At 42.6% G+C, this 23,872-nt stretch overlaps 1 long non-coding RNA gene across 25 annotated transcripts in view; it reads right to left on the bottom strand.

The window, feature by feature from the left end:
- The window catches only part of LOC129564583 (uncharacterized), a 31,685-nt gene extending 23,500 nt beyond the window's left edge, over positions 1-8,185 (bottom strand). For 20 of the 25 annotated variants that reach the window (XR_016036790.1, XR_016036805.1, XR_016036793.1 and 17 more), the window contains exons 1-5: positions 7,893-8,031; positions 5,533-5,651; positions 5,211-5,411; positions 4,792-4,881; positions 3,021-3,157 (exon numbers count right to left, since the gene is read on the bottom strand). This is a non-coding gene — a long non-coding RNA (uncharacterized LOC129564583). Of the gene's footprint in view, positions 1-1,357; positions 1,554-1,586; positions 2,271-3,020; positions 3,158-3,559; positions 3,665-4,453; positions 4,676-4,791; positions 4,882-5,210; positions 5,412-5,532; positions 5,652-7,892 lie in introns of those variants that run through there. The other 5 variants (XR_016036796.1, XR_016036801.1, XR_016036814.1 and 2 more) reach the window with 5 other exon arrangements.
- Between the last annotated feature and the right edge of the window lie 15,687 nt (positions 8,186-23,872).

The raw sequence follows: 23,872 nt of genomic DNA, 5'->3' as shown, positions 1-23,872 counted from the left end.
CGCTGTCCATCACCAACTCCTGGAGTTTACTCAAACTCATGTCCTTTGAGTCGGTGATGCCATCCAACCATCTCCTCCTCTGTCATCCCCTTCTCCTCGCGCCTTCAATCTTTCCCAGTATCAGGGTCTTTTCAAATGAGTCAGCACTTTGCATCAGGTGGCCAAAGTACTGGAGCTTCAGCTTCAACATCAGTCCTTCCAATGAATATTCAGGACTGATTTCCTTTAGGATGGACTGGTTGGATCTCCCTGCAGTTCAAGGGACTCTCAAGAGGCTTCTCCAATACCACAGTTTAAAAGCATCAATTCTTCGGCACTCAGCTTTCTTTATAGTCCAACTCTCACATCCATACATGACTACAGGAAAAACCATAACTTTGACTCGACAGACCTTTCTTGGTAAAGTAATGTCTCTGCTTTTTAATATGCTGTCTAGGTTGGTCATAGCTTTTCTTCCAAGAAGCAAGCGTCTTTTAATTTCATGGCTGCAGTCACCGTCTGCAGTGATTCTGGAGCCCCCACAAATCAAGTTTGTCATTGTTTCCACTGTTTCTCCATCTATCTGCCATGAAGTGACAGACTGATTCTAAAATTCACATTTAAATGCAAAGGACCTAAACTATGAAAAACAACTTTGAAAAAGAACAAAGCTGGAGGATCAAAGACTTAAAGAATCATTATACATCTTCAGTAATCAAGACAGTGTGGTACTTACTGCCATCAAGGAAGACAAGGATATCAATAGAATAGAACAAGGAGTCCATTTCTGGACTCAGACAGCTGATTTTCGACAAAGCTGTAATGGCAATTCAATGAAGAAAAGATAGCTTTTTCAACAAATGGGGCTGGGACAGATGAATATCCACGTGCACAAATATAAATTTTGATCTGAGTAATGCACCTCATACCAAAGTCAACTCAAAATTGAGCACAGACCCAAATATAAAACATAAAACTTCTAGAAGAAAACACAGGAGAAAATCCTTGTGACCTTAGGTCAGGTAAGATTCCATAGATGCAAAACCAAAACTACAATCCATAAGTGAACGGACAAATAAATTGGGATCCCCCAAACTTCAACATCTTCCCATTCCAAAGACTCTGTTGAGAGAATTAAAAGGCAAGCCACTCACTGGGAGGAAATATTTGCAAATCGCATATCTGATAAAAGTCTTGTACCCAGAATATAGAAAATTTCACACAGGTAAATAGGAAAACAGACACTCTAACAAATAAATGGACAAAATATCTGAATAGACACTCCACCAGAGTAGATATACAAATGTCAAATAAGTACATGAAAAGACGCTAATCATCTTTTGTCAAATATTCAAAGTCATTAGGGAAATATAAATGAAAACTATGTGCGACCACTATACCTCTCTGAGAAAGGACACAATTTAAAAGACTGACCAAAGTCTTGGCAAGGTTGTGGAGGATGGAACTGTTGTACACTGCTGTTGGCTGTGAAAAATGGTGCAGCCACTTTGGAAAAGTTTCGTGGTTTCCTATAACATTAACTTCACATCCATCACATTATCCAGCCATTTACCCTAGAGGAAGAAAGTCTATGTCTATACAAAGACTAATATACAAATGTTAGTAGCAGCTTTATTTAGCAGAGTCCCAAATTGGAAACCACTCAAATACCCATTAACAGATCAATGGATAAAACAAATTGTGGTATAGTCGTATAATGGAATATTAGTCAACATTAAAAAGAAAGAAGTATTTGTATGTGTAACAGAAGGATAAATTCAGAAATAATTAGGTCGAAGGAAAGAAGACAAAAAATATACATTGTATGATTCCATTCATACAAAATTATAGGAAAAGAAAACTAATCTATAGTGACAGAAGGTCACTAGTTATCTGGGAAAGGAGTGGGGTGATGCAGAGAGAGAGGTGGGTAGATCACAAAGGAGCACTAGGATGCTTTTTAAGGTGACGGATATGTTCATTATCTGGACTGTAGTTTTGGATTCACAGGTGCATACCTATATCTAAACATCAAAGCATATACTTTAAATATGTACATTATATTGTATGTTAACCATACCTCAATAAAATATTTGGAATATATCTATATATTTAAAATTCTCTGATACAATTAATCAGTTGAAAGATTCCCACAATTAGGCTCTTATAGTATTTACAGGTTCACTCCATATTTTATCAAATTGGTCCACACAACATATAACCAAAAGAGAAACAATCATTTGCAATGAAATGTATCCAAGTATTTAGTGAAAGCTGATATCCATTTCTATCTGAAATACAGAAATAAAAATATTATATTCTAGGAAAATAATCATAATGGTATTTAAGAGTAACTGGTTCTTTTGGAGAATGAGGCTGAGTATCATTATGAGAGAGTAAACTCTACGATGATAATTTTTACATATGAAGTTGCAAAATTGACATTTTAGACTAACACTTGGACTTCACTGGTGGTCCAGTGGTTAAGACTGCACTTCCACTGTGGAGGGCATGGTTTTGATTCTTGGTTGGGGAACTAAGATTCCCACCTGCCATGAGGTGTAGCCAAACAATAAATAAATACACTAACACTTGAAAATTTTCTGCCTTTTTGAAAAATTTCAATATATGATGCAACAAAAAAACATGGTCAGCAGAGAACAATCTAGATTACAATCTTAAATTGCTAGTAGAGCTAACAACTGTATATTTCCACATTCATCTGAGAGATTCATGGGAAATGATTATTATTTGTACAGTGAAAACTATTTGGTATATTTATTACAAATGCTTGTTTAAGACTAAGTAAGTTCCTTCATCAACTGGACAATTCACTGCTTTTCTCAACCAAAAAGAAAAAAAAGTCTTCTCTCAGATGGGCCTCAGGACTACTACTATGCATGAAGCTAGCACCTGATGGAATGATATTCCACTTGCTAAATCTCTTTCCCATGATGAGATCAAAGTGGCGTCTCTATTTCTAGGCTAGAAGCTTACAGGAGCTATTTCACAACATGCTTTTATCAGATCTAGGAACTCACTTGAGTCAGGCCTCATATCCAACTGAAGATGTGAAGTGTTGGGGTCTCCTGAGGACCGCTGCCCTTGAACGGAGTAGAAGTAGAAGCTCCATCAGCCAGCAGGACACTGCTCCTCAGAAGCGGTCTCCTTCAGACACCTGATATGAGCAAGGCCACAGGCATGAGGGCTGCACAGGGAGAGACACATCCAGCACTCCCCATGGTTTACTGGCCTAACGGTGCGCCACGCGCCGTGCTAGGTACTGTCTTAGTGACAATGACATTGAAACCATTGGGTAGTGATCCTAACAACCAGATGTTACAACGAGTTTCCCACCACGGACTTTTTCTTCTCCTTTCCTCATCTGGCCCTTAACAACAAAGTGGAAACGGTATAAAAAGTGGCCTGAAGTCATAAAGACGTTCATGATCCCACAATAACCAGAGGGCCATCGGCTTACTCATGTGTTATCACTGAACGTTCTCAGCGATCCTGTGGGGAAAGCATTCTTAGCCCCATTTTACAGAGGGGTAAAGCTGAGGCCAGAGAGAGTCGCTACCTGTCTCACCTCCCGCGCTCCTGCCTTTAGGAGGATAGTGGCTCCACGACACCCCTGGAGCAGGACACCGCACTCACTGGGGCCGGGCGGGACCCCACGCTTTACCTACGAGACAGCGGGGCACCGAGCCCCAAGGCGGGAAAGCGGCGGCTTGAATGCGGATCCCTTGTCTCCCACACCCCAGGGGGGTCCAGCGCCCACCGTAGGTCCTCACCCTCCCAACTCAGTTCCCAACAACTGAAGGCGAAACGTGCTCTCCTCGCCGCCAGCGGGCGCGTTTGTCTCCATTAAAAAGTCGTCAAGGTCGCCTTGCTGACGTCACGTTTCTATGGTAACCGCCAGGCTGTAAGTGTGTGCCCGGGCGGGCACTATGTGTGCTTAGTCGCTTAGTCATGTCCGACTCTTTGCGACCCCATGGATTGTAAGCCCACCAAGGCACCTCTGTTCACGGGCTTGTCCAGGCAAGAAAATTGGAGTGGGTAGCCATGCCCGTCTCAGGGGATCTTCCTGACCCAGGGATCGAACCCAGGTCTCTCGCACTGAACGCAGATTTCTTTACTGTCTGAGCCACCACTATGTCCCTTCTCAGCAGAATGAAAGACCTTCCCTCTTCAGATCAGCCATCTTAGATGACCCTTCCTATAGGCCAGGTCTGGGGAAATGAGCAATCAGATTCACCACAAAGACATAGGATGGTAATAGATGGTGTTGGAGCAATGAAGGGGCAATGGACACGGGAATACACTGTTGATGCCAAATCAGCATATCCATTTTCTGATGCCCATGTTATTACAGCGGAATAACTTCAATGGCCTTGGATACAGAAGTCCTATTTCCACCAACAAGAAAATGTGAGGTGAGGGAGGGTTTAGGAAAGGATTCCCAAGGTGATTCTTTTTTTATTTATTTTAATCGGAGGCTAATTACTTTACAATATCGTAGTGGTTTTTGCCATACATTGACCTCCCTTCCCATCCTATCCCTCAGGGTTGTCCCAGTGAGCTGGCTTTGAGTGCCCTGTTTCATGCATCAAACTTGGACTGGTGATCTATTTCACATATGGTAATGTACGTGTTTCAGTGCTGGTGATTCTGACCTGCATCCAGGTTAAAGGCCCTAGTTGAGGAGGCGCAGATAAAGAAGCTACATGAGTTCTGCGATCTGTGGGGGACAGACAGCTAATATTCATGAAGCTTAAAAAAAAAAACTTGGCCAAGGGATAGGTTTCTCACCTTGTTGGCTGAATTTACTCCTCACCACAACCTTGCTGGTGAGGTATCAGGATCCTCTCCATGGATGTTAATGCCTCCAAGCATGCATTCCTAACCACAGAGACAGATGGCAAAGAAGATAAAAGTCCAGGCTTCCCACTCAATCTTTATTAACATGGGGAGGGACAGGGATGGGAGTGGAAGGGAAGTGGTGCCTCGTTACTACTGCTTGGGTAAAGTAGAATTTCACTCCCACCAGCCTTCCACTGATACCACCCTGGAAGGTAGGGAAAGACACTTCCTTACTGCTGTCTATGTGGCCTCCCTCGACACTGTGCAGGGCAGTAAGGTGGGTGCTCATTTCCACCAGGTGGGGATGACAGTCCCTCTTTCCCATGGGGTCTTCTCTGATACCATCCCAAAGAGTGGGGGAGGGGTACCTGGTTACAATCCAGTGAGCGTGGAATCCACATTTCCCACTCAGTCTTTGCTGCCATGGTGAGGGCACAGATGTGTTTAACTCTGTGATGTTAGGGCAGTTATTGTCTAAAAGCTTTCTTTCTTTTCTGGTCCTGTGTCTGGAGCAATTCTTGCTTTTTCCTGTTGACATCTGTGAGTCACTTGCTCTTCCAGCACCCCACCTAGGACAGACGAGACAGAAATAAAACCAAAGGAATTCAATGCATGTCATACCTTGGGTCCCCAAGTCCCAAGATACTCTCTTTTTTCTTTCTACCTTTCAGAGTTCTATATTTGTTTTACCTGTAATATCCAGAGATGTTAGCTGCACCTTGGAGAAGAAACAGAAGTGTAGGGATTTCCCTGGTGGTCCAGTGGTTAAGAATCAGCCTTCCAATTCAGGGGACACAGGTTCCATCCATCTACATTTTTTTAGTTAAAAAATTATTTATTTTAATTGGAGGTTAATTACTTTACAATATTGTGGTGGGTTTTGCCATACTTTGACAAGAATCAGCCACAGGTGGACATGTGTCCCCCATCCCGAATCCCCATCCCCCTCCCTCTGGGTTGTCCCAGAATACCAGCTTTGAGTGCCCTGTTTCAGGCATCGAACTTGGACTGGTGGTCTATTTCACATATGGTAATATGCATGTTTCAATGCTATGCTCTCAAATCATCCCACCTTCGCCTTTTGTTTCTTTGTAGGTCTTTTGTTTCTTTAGGTAGATTTATGCCTAAGTATTTTATTCTTTTCATCACAATGGTGAATGGCATTGTTTCCTTAATTTCTCTTTCTGTTTTCTCATTGTTAGTGTATAGGAATGCAAGGGATTTCTGGGTATTAATTTTATATCCTGCAACTTTTTCAAAATGTAAGTAAACAATACACCCATATAGACCTTGATTCTGGAGATCCTTCCATAGCCTATGTGGAAATTTTCATCATTCTTTATACCTTACTTAGTGTACACCTTTGTGTGGTTATTTGGTACTTTATTCATCCATCACATAACTGATGAAATTTAAGTTGCTGCCATTCTTTTGCTGTTCAAACAGTGCCAGAGTGAATATCCATATCTGTATTTTTATTATATCTAAAATCTTTTTCTGTCACTGCCAATATATCATCAGGATATTCCTATACAAGACCTGTGAGTCAAAGGGTAAAGGTATGTAAAATTCCCCACCATTTGAGTGCGTTTGTTTCCTATGACTACTAAAATAAATTACTACAAACTTAGTGTCCTTAAACAACAGAAATATTATTTCAGAGTTCCGGAGGCTAGAAGTCCAAAAATAGTTTCAGTGGGCCAAAATCAAGGTGTTGGCAGACTTAACTTCTTTCTGGGACTATAAGGGAGCCTCCTTGCCTCTTTCAGCTTTGGTTGGCTACCAGCATTCCTTAGTGTGTGGCTCCATCACTCCAGCATCTGCATCCTTGGCCACACTGCCTTCTCTTCTCTCTGTGTCAACTGTCCCTCTACTCCTCTCTTATAAAGACACTTGGGTTTGCCTTTAGAGCCCTTGTGGAAAATCTAAAGTAATCTCCCAATTTTAAGATCCTTAATTCAATTATCTCTACAAACACCCTTTTCCATATAAGGCAATGTTTAGAGGTTCCAGGAGTTAGAACCTGCTATCTTTGCAGACCATTAAGCCTACAACAGTGAGCGCACCATTTTGCATCCCTGTGAGCAGGGTGCAAAAGGACATGGTTTTCCACATCCTCACCCACTGTGTTGACAAACATCTGGATCATTGCTAATCTAAGAGTAAAAAAACAGTATTTTACTGTACTGTTAATTGCATCTCTCTTAATTAAAACAGAGCTTCCCTAGTGGCTCAGATGGTAAAGCCTCTGCCTGCAATGCGGGAGACCCGGCTTCGATCCCTGGGTTGGGAAGATCTCCTGGAGAAGGAAACGGCAACCCGCTCCAGTACTCTTGCCTGGAGAATCCCACGGACGGAGGAGCCTGGTAGGCCACAGTCCATGGGGTTGCAAAGAGTCGGACACGACTGAGCCACTTCACTTTAACTTAATTAAAACAAGCCAGAGACTTTTCATAGGTTTAAAGACAATCTATTTTTTTCTGTTAACTTTGATAGGGTTTTCCCATGCTTTTATATTGATAAGTGTTTATATTGGAGGGATAGTAATGCTTTGGTAAAGATGTTAGCTGCAAATGTTTTCCCCAGTGTCTTTAATTGGCTAGTGTATTTTTGCCATGCAGAGTTGTCATTCTTATGTCCACCTTCTTCCTTAACGCTCCTGGATATTGATGTATACTTAGGAAAATTTCCTCTGCTTCCAGATCATAGAATTCCCCTCTGTTTTCTTCCAATACTTGTATGAACATTTCTTTTATTTTTCTTCTAATACTTGTATGGACATTCCTTTCATATTTCATTCAGAACCTTTTTGGAATGTATCCTGCTATAAGATATAGAAATGGATCCCTTTTTATCTTTTTAACCTGATGGTTATCTAGTTATCTCAAAACCACTTCTTAATGCTCCATCATATCTCCACTGATTTGTAATGCTGCTTTTGTTATGGTCTAAATTTCTAATTATAATTGGGGTTATATCACTATTTTCTATTGTTCCATTAATTTTTCAATTTATGGACCAGTAAAATAGAAATGAAAATAATACCTTACCTTACTTCTACTCACATCGACCTTTCTCTTTAAGGTAGACGGAGTCTTCACTTTCTGTCTGCTGCTGCTGCTGCTGCTCCTAAGTCGCTTCAGTCGTGTCCGTGTCCGACTCTGTGCGACCGCTTAGACGGCAGCCCACCAGGCTCCCCCGTCCCTGGGATTCTCCAGGCAAGAACACTGGAGTGGGTTGCCATTTCCTTCTCCCACTTTCTGTCTATAGGCCATCAATATCCTCGTACCATGGCAATCTGTCCGCACTCCCCACTCAGGCTTCCAGAAAGCTCTTCCAGGTCTCTGTGAGCCGCAGCCCCTCCCTCCCTTCTGCCTCTGCTCCGCTGAGGTTTTTCGAGCTGCAGTTCAGGTTTCTGTCACGAGGTGGCACCAACGTATCACCATCGTCAAACTCGACAAACAAGGTCAACTAGAAGCAAAAAAAGCAATACCCTTTCTTAAAAGGCAGCCTGTGAATGTCTGTGTAGAATGGTTCTTAATTCTATCTGAAAAAAACTGATAGTTGTAAAAGACTATAGACACATGTACTCCGGGACCTGCATAAGGTGAAACACTGTCGGCCGTACCTTGGCAGTGGGTGGTGGGCGGGCAAAAAGGAGCACAAGGCAAGGGGGAAGGTGACTTGAGAGACCAATGGGGCATAGGAGCGGGGTCTCAAAGGCTGTGTCCAGTGTTGTGGACAAAGGGTGACAGGTGGTGGGAGAAAGTCTGAGAAGCCTGGGCAGGGGTGGGGTAATGGAGGGTGAATACCCTGCTCTCTGGGAGGGACCCCTCCACAGTGTGGACCAGTCAACCTACACTGTTGAGGGAAGTGATGGCTGAATAAAAATAATGCAGACTTGTGGTCAACAGCATTTGGAACTGCTTTGAATACATAAGTGAAAGTGAAAGTGAGGTCGCTCAATCGTGTCCGACTCTTTGCGACCCCGCGGACTGTAGCCCAGCAGGCTCCTCTGTCCATGGGATTCTCCAGGCAGGAATACTGGAGTGGCTTGCCATTTCCTTCTGCAGGGGATCTTCCAGACCCAGGGATCGAACCCAGGTCCTTTAATCTCTGAGCCACCAGGGAAGCCCCTTGAAAACGTATGCATTTCCCAAAAAGAGTTGATATCAATGAAAACAAACCATTTAAAGACATTTTTTACTCTTTACAAAATAGTTTCACAGTGTGTGGAGGGGGCTGCGTGTGGAGGGGGCTGTGTGATGGAGCTGGGGAAACATCATTGCACAGCTTCCAGGGAACTGAGAGGGGACAGGCAGAGAGTCCCCAACCCTTTTCCCTGCGTTTCATGTACTTTCCGCTCCTCTCACTTTCCTCTCTGTTCCAAGGGCTGTCTTATCTCCGTATTCTTCCTTAAAGTGGGACATCACAGAAGGATGTGGACACTGAGCCCCAGAAACAGGATTCAGTAGACAAGAACCAGCTGTGATGTTGAGTCTGCTAGACAGGTTCCCGGAGCAAGAGTGAAGAGATAGGGCCCCATCATCGGGACACTCCAGGTAAGTCACCACCCTTCCCTCCATTGTCTTCTATACAACAGGATAACAGTACCCAATGCTTCTGACCACCCAGGAGTATTGTGGAGTTTAGGTATGTGTCCATGTGGGAAAACAGTCTGTGACTGTATGTGGGAGGGAAGGACCAATGCATTTTGGAGTAATTACATTAACGGAGATCCCAGAAATCATAGAACTCTGCATGCTGCTGCTGCTGCTGCTAAGTCATTTCAGTCGTGTCCGACTCTGTGTGACCCCATAGACGGCAGCCCACCAGGCTGCCCCGTCCCTGGGATTCTCCAGGCAAGAACACTGGAGTGGGTTGCCATTTCCTTCTCCAATGTGTGAAAGTGAAAATTGAAAGTGAAGTCGCTCAGTCGTGTCCGACCCTTAGCGACCCCATGGACTGCAGCCCACCAGGCTCCTCCATCCATGGGATTTTCTAGGCAAGAGTACTGGAGTGGCTTGCCATTGCCTTCTCCGAGAACTCTGCATGGTAGGCATTAAATTAATGCTACACAAATGTCAGCAGTTTGGTCAACATTTTCCCAAGTGTGGTCCATGGCAAGATCCCTGGAGTTTCATTTTAGTTTGGGAAAACTGGCAATGAGTAGATAAATGAATAAGCAGAGCAATTTCATATGGGGATGAGTGTTTTGAAGAAAATAATCACATAAATAGAGCAGAACACTGGGTCAGGGATTACTGTAGATGGAGTTGTCAGTGAAGCGTTCTCTTTCTGTACCATTAGCTTGATGCCTACCGTGTAGTGAAATTCCCATACTAGATTGAACAGGAGTGGCGAAAACAGGCATCCTTGTCTTGTTCCCGATGGGTTGTTACTTTGAGATTTAATTAATAGATGAAATCCCTTTGAACAGTGCTAGGCACAGTAACAGCTCAATAAATGTTAGACTTTGTATAAATATGAGCAACTTGATATTTTCATAGTTTTGATAGTTTTACAGATTTCATATGTCTTTAATAAAGTCTCATTATCTTGTAGCTGCATCCTATTCATCACCTGAGGCATACTTTCTTGTTTTGGGGGTTTTATACGGATAAAATGTGGACATATAATATTAGTTTCAGGTAGACAACATAGTGATTCAATATAAGAACTCAACAGAAGAGCTTCACTGACAACCCTATTCAATGGGAAAAGAAAAGTCTTCTCAACAAATGGTGCAGGGGAAGGTGGACATCCATATGCATAAAAAGGAAGTTACACCCTTACTTTATACCATATTTTAAAGTGAATTCAAAATGGATCTAAGACCTAAACATAAGAGCTAAAACTATAAAACTCTAAGAAAACACTGGAGGAACGTTCATGACACTAGACTTGGCAGTTATTTCTTGGATACAACAGCAAAAGTATGAGGAAACAAAAGAAAACATAAATTGAGCTTCATCAAAATCACAAACTTTTCTGAATCAAAGCACGCTATCAGGAGAGTGAAATGACAATGTACAGAATGGGAGAAGATATTTTTAAATCAAATATCTGACAACAGATTTATATCTAGGATATATAGAAGTTTTGTAACCCAGGAACAGAAAACACTAACAACACAATGCAAAAATGGAGAAAGGACTTGAATACACATTTCTCCAAAAAAGATAAACAAATGGACAATAAACACATGAAAAGATGCTCAACACTAGTCACTAGGGAAATGCAAATCAAAACCACAATGAGAAACCACTTCACATCTAATGGTATGGATTTTTTTCTTAATGGAAACTAACAAGTGTTGGCAAGGTTATACAGAAACTAGGACACTTGTACACTGTTGGTGGGAATGTAAAATGGTGCAGCCTGTGCAGAAAGCAGGATGCTGGGTTCTCAAGTAAGTAAACACAGAATTACTATATTATCTAACAGTTCCACTTCTAGGCATATTCCCAAAAGAACTGAAAGCAGGGACTCAAACAGATACTTACACACCAAAGTTCACAGCAGCATTATTCACAATAGCCAGAAGGTGGGGGCAACCCAAGTGTCCATCAGTAAGATCAATGGATTTTTAAAAATCTGATATACACATACAGTGGAATATTACTCAGCCTTAAATTGGAATAAAATTCTGATATATGCTGCAACATGGATGAACCTTGAAAACATTATGCTATGTGAAATAATCCTGACCCAAAAGGACAAGTACTGTATGATTCGACTTACAGGAGGTATCTAGAATAGGTAAACTCAGAGACAGAAAGAATAAGAGAGGTTACCAAGGACTGGGGGAAGAAGAAAATGGGGAGTTATTGTTTAATCAGTACAGAGTTTCTATTCGAGATGCTAAGAAAGTTCTAGAAATACATAGTGGTAACGCTTATACAACATTGTGAATGTAAGTAAGGCTACTGAACTGTATACTTGAAACTGGTTAAAACTGAATTCTATCATGTATATTTTACCACAATTTTTTGTAAAAAAGTGTCATTTCAAGGGAAAGAAGGAGGCAAAAGGATGAGAGAAAGAGATGTTACGACAGATGCAAGGATAGAAGTGAGAAAAAGTTTGGAAGTTGCTACCGTGCTGGCTTTGAAGATGGAGGCCACAAGCCTCAATCCATGAGCCAGAAGGGGCCACAAGCCTAGGAATGCAGTCAGCCTCTTGAAGCTGGAATAGGCAAGGAAACTTGTCCTCCCCTAAACCCTCCAGAAGGGATGCAGCCCAGGTGATATCTTAATTTTAGCCCAGTAATACTAATTTTGGACTTCTGTCCTCCAAAACTATGAGGATAGATTTGTTGCCATTGTTTTGGCAGTACAGCTTGTGGGATCTGAGTTCCCCGACCAGGGATTGAACCAATGCCCTAGGCAGTGAAAGCACAGAGTACCAACTACTGGACTGCCAGGAAATTGCCCAGATTTTTCTTGTTTTAAATCTCTAAACAAAAAGTGAGTTGTGGCCAAATAATGGGGTTTTATTCATTTTGAAATCCCCTTGCCTGTTCTTTTTTGAGCTTTCCTTTGATGTAAATAACTAACTTAATCTCTGGCTTTTCATTTTTAACAGAAACCATTTTCATTCCTGTCTGAGGCATCATTTCCTGTCTTATTCCATTCGTGCTGCTGTAAGAAAAATACCAAAAACCACATGGCTTATAAACAACAGAAATATGTTTCTTGTAGTTCTGGAAGCTGGAAGTCCGAGATCATGTTGCAAACATGGTCAGGAAAAGGCCCTCCTCCAGGTCACCCGTTTTGCACTGTATCTCCACATGGTGGAAGAAGCTCTCTGAAGTCTCTTATAACAGCATTAAGCCCATTCATTAGAGTTCTGCCCTCAGGACCTAATCAACCCAGGACCCCCATCACCTTAGGAGTTAGGATTTCAACATATAAATTCTGAGGGGACACAAACATTCAAACCTATAGCACTTCCTGTATCAACAAGTTTTAACTCTGTTAACTAATGTTTCTATATCATTAAAATCTGCATCAGTTCAGTACAGTTCAGTCGCTCAGTCGTGTCCGACTCTCCGCGACCCCATGAATCACAGCACGCCAGGCCTCCCTGTCCATCACCAACATCCGGAGTTCACTCAAACTCATGTCCACAGAGTCGGTGATGCCATCCAGCCATCTCATTCTCCGTCGTCCCCTTCTCCTCCTGCCCCCAACCTTTCCCAGCATCAGAGTCTTTTCCAGTGAGTCAACTCATCGCATGAGGTGGCCAAAGTACTGCAGTTTCAGCTTTAGCATCAGTCCTTCCAATGAACACCCAGGATTGATCTCCTCTAGAATGGACTGGTTGGATCTCCTTGCAGTCCAAGGGACTCTCAAGAGTCGTCTCCAGCACCACAGTTCAAAAGCATCAATTCTTCGGCGATCAGCTTTCTTCACAGTCCAACTCTCACATCCATACATGACCACGGGAAAAACCATAGCCTTGACTAGACGGACCTTTGTTGGCAAAGTAATGTCTCTGCTTTTTAATATACTATCAAGGTTGTAGGCTCCTGTTATATGTACATTTTGCCACAAAGACTTTTTCTAAAATATGAACTGACAAGGTTTAGCCTCATTACTAGAACTGAGCTTAATTTTCTATGTCTGCTGCCTATCTTATGTTTTTCTGGTTATAAAGACCATTTTCATTAAGCTCTGAACACACTTAGCATTGTTCTGATGGAACACAATGATTTCTTCTCCATGTGTCTAGAATTTTCTTTACCTTTGCTTTTTGTTGGGTGCACAAACACATACACACACACACACACACACACACACACACATACTTAATGCTCCTTAGAGTATGGATAATCAATGCACATGATTAAAGAGAAAGTTTGATGAAATATCAAGAAGGGAATAAGGACCAATTCCATTTTACTGGGCATTGAACTGGGATGTACTTTTCATCATGCCAAGCTAACATGGTGGGATTTATCTGTCCAACATGTGTGCTTGAAAGTGAAAAAAAAAAAAACAGTGCTCAAATTTTTTGAGGAAAAAGAAAGAACACCACCCTGTGACCTTAATTGGTCACCATCCTTTTTGTAATTTGCTCCAAGGAAGGCTGGGTATGCTCACTGGCAGCTCTAGATTCATGTCCATGCCCATCCACGATTAAAAGCAAGCAAGCAAACAAACAAGAGACAAATGCTACACAAATCTGAACATCCCAGAAAGTCTTCTACTGACTCAGTCTGGATGACTTTCCCACACTTGGAGTCAAAGGGTGGAGCTCAGGGCTACAATTCCTGACTGTCCGGGCCAGTGGACAGGCAGGTGGGAGGGGGCTTACATCACTGCAGGTTGCTGTTAGTCAAATGACATATAAAGACAAGCAATAAAGATTTCTGGTTAAAAATGAAAGATTCTAGAGTGGAAAACAAAAGAATAGGATGATGCTAAATGAAATAAAAATACAGACTTTAAAAAAATGAAGCCATATTGATAGAAACAATTATATAAATATTTGAATTAATAAATGAATGTGAGGAGACATATTCTAAATATTGCATACTATAATATAGTATTCTAAGTAGTACCTGTAGATACCCTGTCTCTATAAAATGAACGTGAAATCTGCCTCCCACCTCTGAGGGCAGGGTGGACTTGGTGACTGACTCACTTCTAAGGAATCGAATAGGCGAATGGAAAACAGTTACTGTATGCTGCAGAAACTCAACAACCACCACCTGAACCCAGTGATGAAGGTTAACAATTCTAGTGATTCAGCGATGTCATGCAGGTACCGTGTCCTCCCAGATATGCTGTGATGAGAAGGGCGCTTCAACTCGGTGGTATTCTTTCTCAAAACCCACAACCACGGTCTAATCATAAGAAAAAAACAGACTGCCTGTACTCTTCAAGACAGTCAAAGTCATGGAAACAGTCTGTCAATTCCTCAAACAGTTAATCAGTTACCATATGACCCAGTGATTGCATTGGTACACAGCCAAGAGAAATGGCAACATTTGTCTACATAAAAACTTGTAGGTGAATGTATGTAGCATCATTATTCATAACAGCCAAAAGCGGAAACAACTCAAATGCCTACCAATTAATGAATAGATAAATCAAATGTAGGGTATTATTTGGCAAGAAAACAGAAATGAAGTACTCGTACATGCTACAAAAGGGATGAACCTTGAAAACAGTATGTCAAGTGAAAGAAACCACATATCAGAAAAATATGTGGAGCTTGTTATAAAGAATAACTCTATTCTTTAGAAGTGAGAATAGTGTGACATTTCGTCATATGAAATGTCCAAAATAGATGAGTCTTTGGAGAGAAAGTGGGCTTGGGATGGGTATGGGCTTTAACTGAATTCAAGCACAATGGGGCTTTTTTCCCCTTTTTAATTGGAGGGTAATTGCTTTACAATGTTCAATTGGTTTCTGTCATACAACAATGTGCATCAGCCATAAATATACATAGGTCTCCTCTCTCTTGAATCTCCCTCCCACTCCCCACCCCATCCCACCCTCTAGGTTGTCGCAGAGGACCGGGTTGGGCTTCCTGTGTTATACAACAAATTCCCACTAGCTATCTATTTTACATAAGGAAATGTATATATTTCAGTGCTACTATCTCATTTCATCCTACCCTCTCCTGCCCTGTGAACACAAATCTGTTCTCTATTCTCCATCTCTATTCCTGCCCTGCAAAGAGGTTCATCAGTACCATTTTTCTAGATTCCATATAGATGCATTAATGTATTTGCTTTTCATTCTGAATAATAAGTTCTAGGTTCATCCACTTCACTAGAACTCACTCGAATTCATTCCTTTTCGGGCCTTAGTAATATTCCATTGTATATATGTACCACAATTCTTTATCCATTCATCAGTTGATAGACATCTAGGTTGCTTCCCTGTCCTGGCTCTTGTAAATAGTGCTGCAGTGAACACTGGGGTATGGTGTTTTTTTGAATTATGGTTTTCTCAGGGTATATGCACAGTAGATCATGGCATCTGGTCCCATCACTTCATGGGAAATAGATGGGAAAACAGTGGAAACAGTGTCAGACTTTATTTTTGGGGGGCTCCAAAATCACTGCGGATGCTGACTGCAGCCAGGAAATTAAAAGACGCTTACTCCTTGGAAGGAAAGTTATGACCAACCTAGATAGCATATTAAAAAGTAGAGACATTACTTTGCCAACAAAGGTCCGTCTAGTCAAGGCTATGGTTTTTCCCGTGGTCATGTATGGATGTGAGAGTTGGACTGTGAAGAAAGCTGATCGCCGAAGAATTGATGCTTTTGAACTGTGGTGCTGGAGAAGACTCTTGAGAGTCCCTTGGACTGCAAGGAGATCCAACCAGGCCATTCTAAAGGAGATCAATCCTGGGTGTTCATTGGAAGGACTGATGCTAAAGCGGAAACTCCAATACTTTGGCCACCTCATGCGACGAGTTGACTCACTGGAAAAGAGTCTGATGCTGGGAAGGATTGGGAGCGGGAAGAGAAGGGGACGACAGAGATAGAGATGGCTGGATGGCATCACCGACTCGATGGACATGAGTTTGAGTGAACTCCAGGAGTTGGTGATGGACAGGGAGGCCTGGCATGCTGTGATTCATGGGGTCGCAAAGATTTGGACACGACTGAGCGACTGAACTGAACTGAATGCACAGTAGTGGGTTTGCTGGGTCATATGGTAGTTTAATTCTTAGTTTTTTTTAAGGAATCTCCATACTGGTCCAGAAAAACATCTATGTCTGCTTTATTCACTATGCCAAAGGCTTTGACTGTGTGGATCACCACAAACTGTGGAAAATTCTTAAAGATATGTGAATACCAGACCACCTTACCTGCCTCCTGAGAAATCTGTATGCAGGTCAGGAAGCAACAGTTAGAACTGGACATGGAACAACAGACTGGTTCCAAATCGGGAAAGGAGTACATTTAGGCTGTATATTGTCACCTTGCTTATTGAACTTATATGCAGAGTACATCATGAAAAACACTGGGCTGGATGAAGCAGAAGCTGGAGTCAAGACTGCCAGGAGAAATATCAATAAACTCAGATATGCAGATGACACCACCCTTAGGCAAAAAGCAAAGAACTAAAGAGCCTCTTGATGAAAGTGAAAGAGGAAAAAAAAAAAAAGTGAAAGAGGAGAGTGAAAAAGCTGGCTTAACGCTCAACATTCAGAAAACTAAGATCGTGGCATCTGGTCCCATCACTTCATGGCAAATAGATGGGGAAACAGTAGAAACAATGACAGAGTTTAGTTTGGGGGGCTCCAAAATCACTGCAGATAGTGACTGCAGCCATGAAAGTAAAAGAGGCTTACTCCTTGGGAGAAAGTTTATGAGCAACCTAGACAGCATATTACAAAGCAGAGACGTTACTTTGCCAACAAAGGTCCATCTAGTCAAGGCTATGGTTTTTCCAGTAGTCATGTATGCATGTGAGAGTTGGGTATAAAGAAAGCTGAGCACCAAAGAATTGATGCTTTTGAACTGTGGTGCTGGAGAAGACTCTTGAGAGTCCCTTGGACTGCAAGGAGATCCAACCAGGCCATTCTAAAGGAGATCAATCCTGGGTGTTCATTGGAAGGACTGATGCTAAAGCGGAAACTCCAATACTTTGGCCACCTCATGCGACGAGTTGACTCACTGGAAAAGAGTCTGATGCTGGGAAGGATTGGGAGCGGGAAGAGAAGGGGACGACAGAGATAGAGATGGCTGGATGGCATCACCGACTCGATGGACATGAGTTTGAGTGAACTCCAGGAGTTGGTGATGGACAGGGAGGCCTGGCATGCTGTGATTCATGGGGTCGCAAAGATTTGGACACGACTGTGCGACTGAACTGAACTGAATGCACAGTAGTGGGTTTGCTGGGTCATATGGTAGTTTAATTCTTAGTTTTTTTTAAGGAATCTCCATACTGGTCCAGAAAAACATCTATGTCTGCTTTATTCACTATGCCAAAGGCTTTGACTGTGTGGATCACCACAAACTGTGGAAAATTCTTAAAGATATGTGAATACCAGACCACCTTACCTGCCTCCTGAGAAATCTGTATGCAGGTCAGGAAGCAACAGTTAGAACTGGACATGGAACAACAGACTGGTTCCAAATCGGGAAAGGAGTACATTTAGGCTGTATATTGTCACCTTGCTTATTGAACTTATATGCAGAGTACATCATGAAAAACACTGGGCTGGATGAAGCAGAAGCTGGAGTCAAGACTGCCAGGAGAAATATCAATAAACTCAGATATGCAGATGACACCACCCTTAGGCAAAAAGCAAAGAACTAAAGAGCCTCTTGATGAAAGTGAAAGAGGAAAAAAAAAAAAAAGAAAGTGAAAGAGGAGAGTGAAAAAGCTGGCTTAACGCTCAACATTCAGAAAACTAAGATCGTGGCATCTGGTCCCATCACTTCATGGCAAATAGATGGGGAAACAGTAGAAACAATGACAGAGTTTAGTTTGGGGGGCTCCAAAATCACTGCAGATAGTGACTGCAGCCATGAAAGTAAAAGAGGCTTACTCCTTGGGAGAAAGTTTATGAGCAACCTAGACAGCATATTACAAAGCAGAGACGTTACTTTGCCAACAAAGGTCCATCTAGTCAAGGCTATGGTTTTTCCAGTAGTCATGTATGCATGTGAGAGTTGGGTATAAAGAAAGCTGAGCACCAAAGAATTGATGCTTTTGAACTGTGGTGCTGGAGAAGACTCTTGAGAGTCCCTTGGACTGCAAGGAGATCCAACCAGGCCATTCTAAAGGAGATCAATCCTGGGTGTTCATTGGAAGGACTGATGCTAAAGCGGAAACTCCAATACTTTGGCCACCTCATGCGACGAGTTGACTCACTGGAAAAGAGTCTGATGCTGGGAAGGATTGGGAGCGGGAAGAGAAGGGGACGACAGAGATAGAGATGGCTGGATGGCATCACCGACTCGATGGACATGAGTTTGAGTGAACTCCAGGAGTTGGTGATGGACAGGGAGGCCTGGCATGCTGTGATTCATGGGGTCGCAAAGATTTGGACACGACTGAGCGACTGAACTGAACTGAATGCACAGTAGTGGGTTTGCTGGGTCATATGGTAGTTTAATTCTTAGTTTTTTTTAAGGAATCTCCATACTGGTCCAGAAAAACATCTATGTCTGCTTTATTCACTATGCCAAAGGCTTTGACTGTGTGGATCACCACAAACTGTGGAAAATTCTTAAAGATATGTGAATACCAGACCACCTTACCTGCCTCCTGAGAAATCTGTATGCAGGTCAGGAAGCAACAGTTAGAACTGGACATGGAACAACAGACTGGTTCCAAATCGGGAAAGGAGTACATTTAGGCTGTATATTGTCACCTTGCTTATTGAACTTATATGCAGAGTACATCATGAAAAACACTGGGCTGGATGAAGCAGAAGCTGGAGTCAAGACTGCCAGGAGAAATATCAATAAACTCAGATATGCAGATGACACCACCCTTAGGCAAAAAGCAAAGAACTAAAGAGCCTCTTGATGAAAGTGAAAGAGGAAAAAAAAAAAAAAGAAAGTGAAAGAGGAGAGTGAAAAAGCTGGCTTAACGCTCAACATTCAGAAAACTAAGATCGTGGCATCTGGTCCCATCACTTCATGGCAAATAGATGGGGAAACAGTAGAAACAATGACAGAGTTTAGTTTGGGGGGCTCCAAAATCACTGCAGATAGTGACTGCAGCCATGAAAGTAAAAGAGGCTTACTCCTTGGGAGAAAGTTTATGAGCAACCTAGACAGCATATTACAAAGCAGAGACGTTACTTTGCCAACAAAGGTCCATCTAGTCAAGGCTATGGTTTTTCCAGTAGTCATGTATGCATGTGAGAGTTGGGTATAAAGAAAGCTGATCGCCGAAGAATTGATGCTTTTGAACTGTGGTGCTGGAGAAGACTCTTGAGAGTCCCTTGGACTGCAAGGAGATCCAACCAGGCCATTCTAAAGGAGATCAATCCTGGGTGTTCATTGGAAGGACTGATGCTAAAGCGGAAACTCCAATACTTTGGCCACCTCATGCGACGAGTTGACTCACTGGAAAAGAGTCTGATGCTGGGAAGGATTGGGAGCGGGAAGAGAAGGGGACGACAGAGATAGAGATGGCTGGATGGCATCACCGACTCGATGGACATGAGTTTGAGTGAACTCCAGGAGTTGGTGATGGACAGGGAGGCCTGGCATGCTGTGATTCATGGGGTCGCAAAGATTTGGACACGACTGAGCGACTGAACTGAACTGAATGCACAGTAGTGGGTTTGCTGGGTCATATGGTAGTTTAATTCTTAGTTTTTTTTAAGGAATCTCCATACTGGTCCAGAAAAACATCTATGTCTGCTTTATTCACTATGCCAAAGGCTTTGACTGTGTGGATCACCACAAACTGTGGAAAATTCTTAAAGATATGTGAATACCAGACCACCTTACCTGCCTCCTGAGAAATCTGTATGCAGGTCAGGAAGCAACAGTTAGAACTGGACATGGAACAACAGACTGGTTCCAAATCGGGAAAGGAGTACATTTAGGCTGTATATTGTCACCTTGCTTATTGAACTTATATGCAGAGTACATCATGAAAAACACTGGGCTGGATGAAGCAGAAGCTGGAGTCAAGACTGCCAGGAGAAATATCAATAAACTCAGATATGCAGATGACACCACCCTTAGGCAAAAAGCAAAGAACTAAAGAGCCTCTTGATGAAAGTGAAAGAGGAAAAAAAAAAAAAAGAAAGTGAAAGAGGAGAGTGAAAAAGCTGGCTTAACGCTCAACATTCAGAAAACTAAGATCGTGGCATCTGGTCCCATCACTTCATGGCAAATAGATGGGGAAACAGTAGAAACAATGACAGAGTTTAGTTTGGGGGGCTCCAAAATCACTGCAGATAGTGACTGCAGCCATGAAAGTAAAAGAGGCTTACTCCTTGGGAGAAAGTTTATGAGCAACCTAGACAGCATATTACAAAGCAGAGACGTTACTTTGCCAACAAAGGTCCATCTAGTCAAGGCTATGGTTTTTCCAGTAGTCATGTATGCATGTGAGAGTTGGGTATAAAGAAAGCTGAGCACCAAAGAATTGATGCTTTTGAACTGTGGTGCTGGAGAAGACTCTTGAGAGTCCCTTGGACTGCAAGGAGATCCAACCAGGCCATTCTAAAGGAGATCAATCCTGGGTGTTCATTGGAAGGACTGATGCTAAAGCGGAAACTCCAATACTTTGGCCACCTCATGCGACGAGTTGACTCACTGGAAAAGAGTCTGATGCTGGGAAGGATTGGGAGCGGGAAGAGAAGGGGACGACAGAGATAGAGATGGCTGGATGGCATCACCGACTCGATGGACATGAGTTTGAGTGAACTCCAGGAGTTGGTGATGGACAGGGAGGCCTGGCATGCTGTGATTCATGGGGTCGCAAAGATTTGGACACGACTGAGCGACTGAACTGAACTGAATGCACAGTAGTGGGTTTGCTGGGTCATATGGTAGTTTAATTCTTAGTTTTTTTTAAGGAATCTCCATACTGGTCCAGAAAAACATCTATGTCTGCTTTATTCACTATGCCAAAGGCTTTGACTGTGTGGATCACCACAAACTGTGGAAAATTCTTAAAGATATGTGAATACCAGACCACCTTACCTGCCTCCTGAGAAATCTGTATGCAGGTCAGGAAGCAACAGTTAGAACTGGACATGGAACAACAGACTGGTTCCAAATCGGGAAAGGAGTACATTTAGGCTGTATATTGTCACCTTGCTTATTGAACTTATATGCAGAGTACATCATGAAAAACACTGGGCTGGATGAAGCAGAAGCTGGAGTCAAGACTGCCAGGAGAAATATCAATAAACTCAGATATGCAGATGACACCACCCTTAGGCAAAAAGCAAAGAACTAAAGAGCCTCTTGATGAAAGTGAAAGAGGAAAAAAAAAAAAAAGAAAGTGAAAGAGGAGAGTGAAAAAGCTGGCTTAACGCTCAACATTCAGAAAACTAAGATCGTGGCATCTGGTCCCATCACTTCATGGCAAATAGATGGGGAAACAGTAGAAACAATGACAGAGTTTAGTTTGGGGGGCTCCAAAATCACTGCAGATAGTGACTGCAGCCATGAAAGTAAAAGAGGCTTACTCCTTGGGAGAAAGTTTATGAGCAACCTAGACAGCATATTACAAAGCAGAGACGTTACTTTGCCAACAAAGGTCCATCTAGTCAAGGCTATGGTTTTTCCAGTAGTCATGTATGCATGTGAGAGTTGGGTATAAAGAAAGCTGAGCACCAAAGAATTGATGCTTTTGAACTGTGGTGCTGGAGAAGACTCTTGAGAGTCCCTTGGACTGCAAGGAGATCCAACCAGGCCATTCTAAAGGAGATCAATCCTGGGTGTTCATTGGAAGGACTGATGCTAAAGCGGAAACTCCAATACTTTGGCCACCTCATGCGACGAGTTGACTCACTGGAAAAGAGTCTGATGCTGGGAAGGATTGGGAGCGGGAAGAGAAGGGGACGACAGAGATAGAGATGGCTGGATGGCATCACCGACTCGATGGACATGAGTTTGAGTGAACTCCAGGAGTTGGTGATGGACAGGGAGGCCTGGCATGCTGTGATTCATGGGGTCGCAAAGATTTGGACACGACTGAGCAACTGAACTGAACTGAATGCACAGTAGTGGGTTTGCTGGGTCATATGGTAGTTTAATTCTTAGTTTTTTTTAAGGAATCTCCATACTGGTCCAGAAAAACATCTATGTCTGCTTTATTCACTATGCCAAAGGCTTTGACTGTGTGGATCACCACAAACTGTGGAAAATTCTTAAAGATATGTGAATACCAGACCACCTTACCTGCCTCCTGAGAAATCTGTATGCAGGTCAGGAAGCAACAGTTAGAACTGGACATGGAACAACAGACTGGTTCCAAATCGGGAAAGGAGTACATTTAGGCTGTATATTGTCACCTTGCTTATTGAACTTATATGCAGAGTACATCATGAAAAACACTGGGCTGGATGAAGCAGAAGCTGGAGTCAAGACTGCCAGGAGAAATATCAATAAACTCAGATATGCAGATGACACCACCCTTAGGCAAAAAGCAAAGAACTAAAGAGCCTCTTGATGAAAGTGAAAGAGGAAAAAAAAAAAAAAGAAAGTGAAAGAGGAGAGTGAAAAAGCTGGCTTAACGCTCAACATTCAGAAAACTAAGATCGTGGCATCTGGTCCCATCACTTCATGGCAAATAGATGGGGAAACAGTAGAAACAATGACAGAGTTTAGTTTGGGGGGCTCCAAAATCACTGCAGATAGTGACTGCAGCCATGAAAGTAAAAGAGGCTTACTCCTTGGGAGAAAGTTTATGAGCAACCTAGACAGCATATTACAAAGCAGAGACGTTACTTTGCCAACAAAGGTCCATCTAGTCAAGGCTATGGTTTTTCCAGTAGTCATGTATGCATGTGAGAGTTGGGTATAAAGAAAGCTGAGCACCAAAGAATTGATGCTTTTGAACTGTGGTGCTGGAGAAGACTCTTGAGAGTCCCTTGGACTGCAAGGAGATCCAACCAGGCCATTCTAAAGGAGATCAATCCTGGGTGTTCATTGGAAGGACTGATGCTAAAGCGGAAACTCCAATACTTTGGCCACCTCATGCGACGAGTTGACTCACTGGAAAAGAGTCTGATGCTGGGAAGGATTGGGAGCGGGAAGAGAAGGGGACGACAGAGATAGAGATGGCTGGATGGCATCACCGACTCGATGGACATGAGTTTGAGTGAACTCCAGGAGTTGGTGATGGACAGGGAGGCCTGGCATGCTGTGATTCATGGGGTCGCAAAGATTTGGACACGACTGAGCGACTGAACTGAACTGAATGCACAGTAGTGGGTTTGCTGGGTCATATGGTAGTTTAATTCTTAGTTTTTTTTAAGGAATCTCCATACTGGTCCAGAAAAACATCTATGTCTGCTTTATTCACTATGCCAAAGGCTTTGACTGTGTGGATCACCACAAACTGTGG

The sequence above is a fragment of the Moschus berezovskii genome, chromosome X, assembly GCF_049115385.1.
Source record: "Moschus berezovskii isolate FMDL1 chromosome X, NW_MosBer_1.0, whole genome shotgun sequence".
Taxonomy (NCBI): Eukaryota; Metazoa; Chordata; class Mammalia; order Artiodactyla; family Moschidae; genus Moschus; species Moschus berezovskii.
The sequence above is the reverse complement of the archived record's forward strand: the minus strand, read 5'-3'. Positions and strand labels throughout refer to the sequence as shown.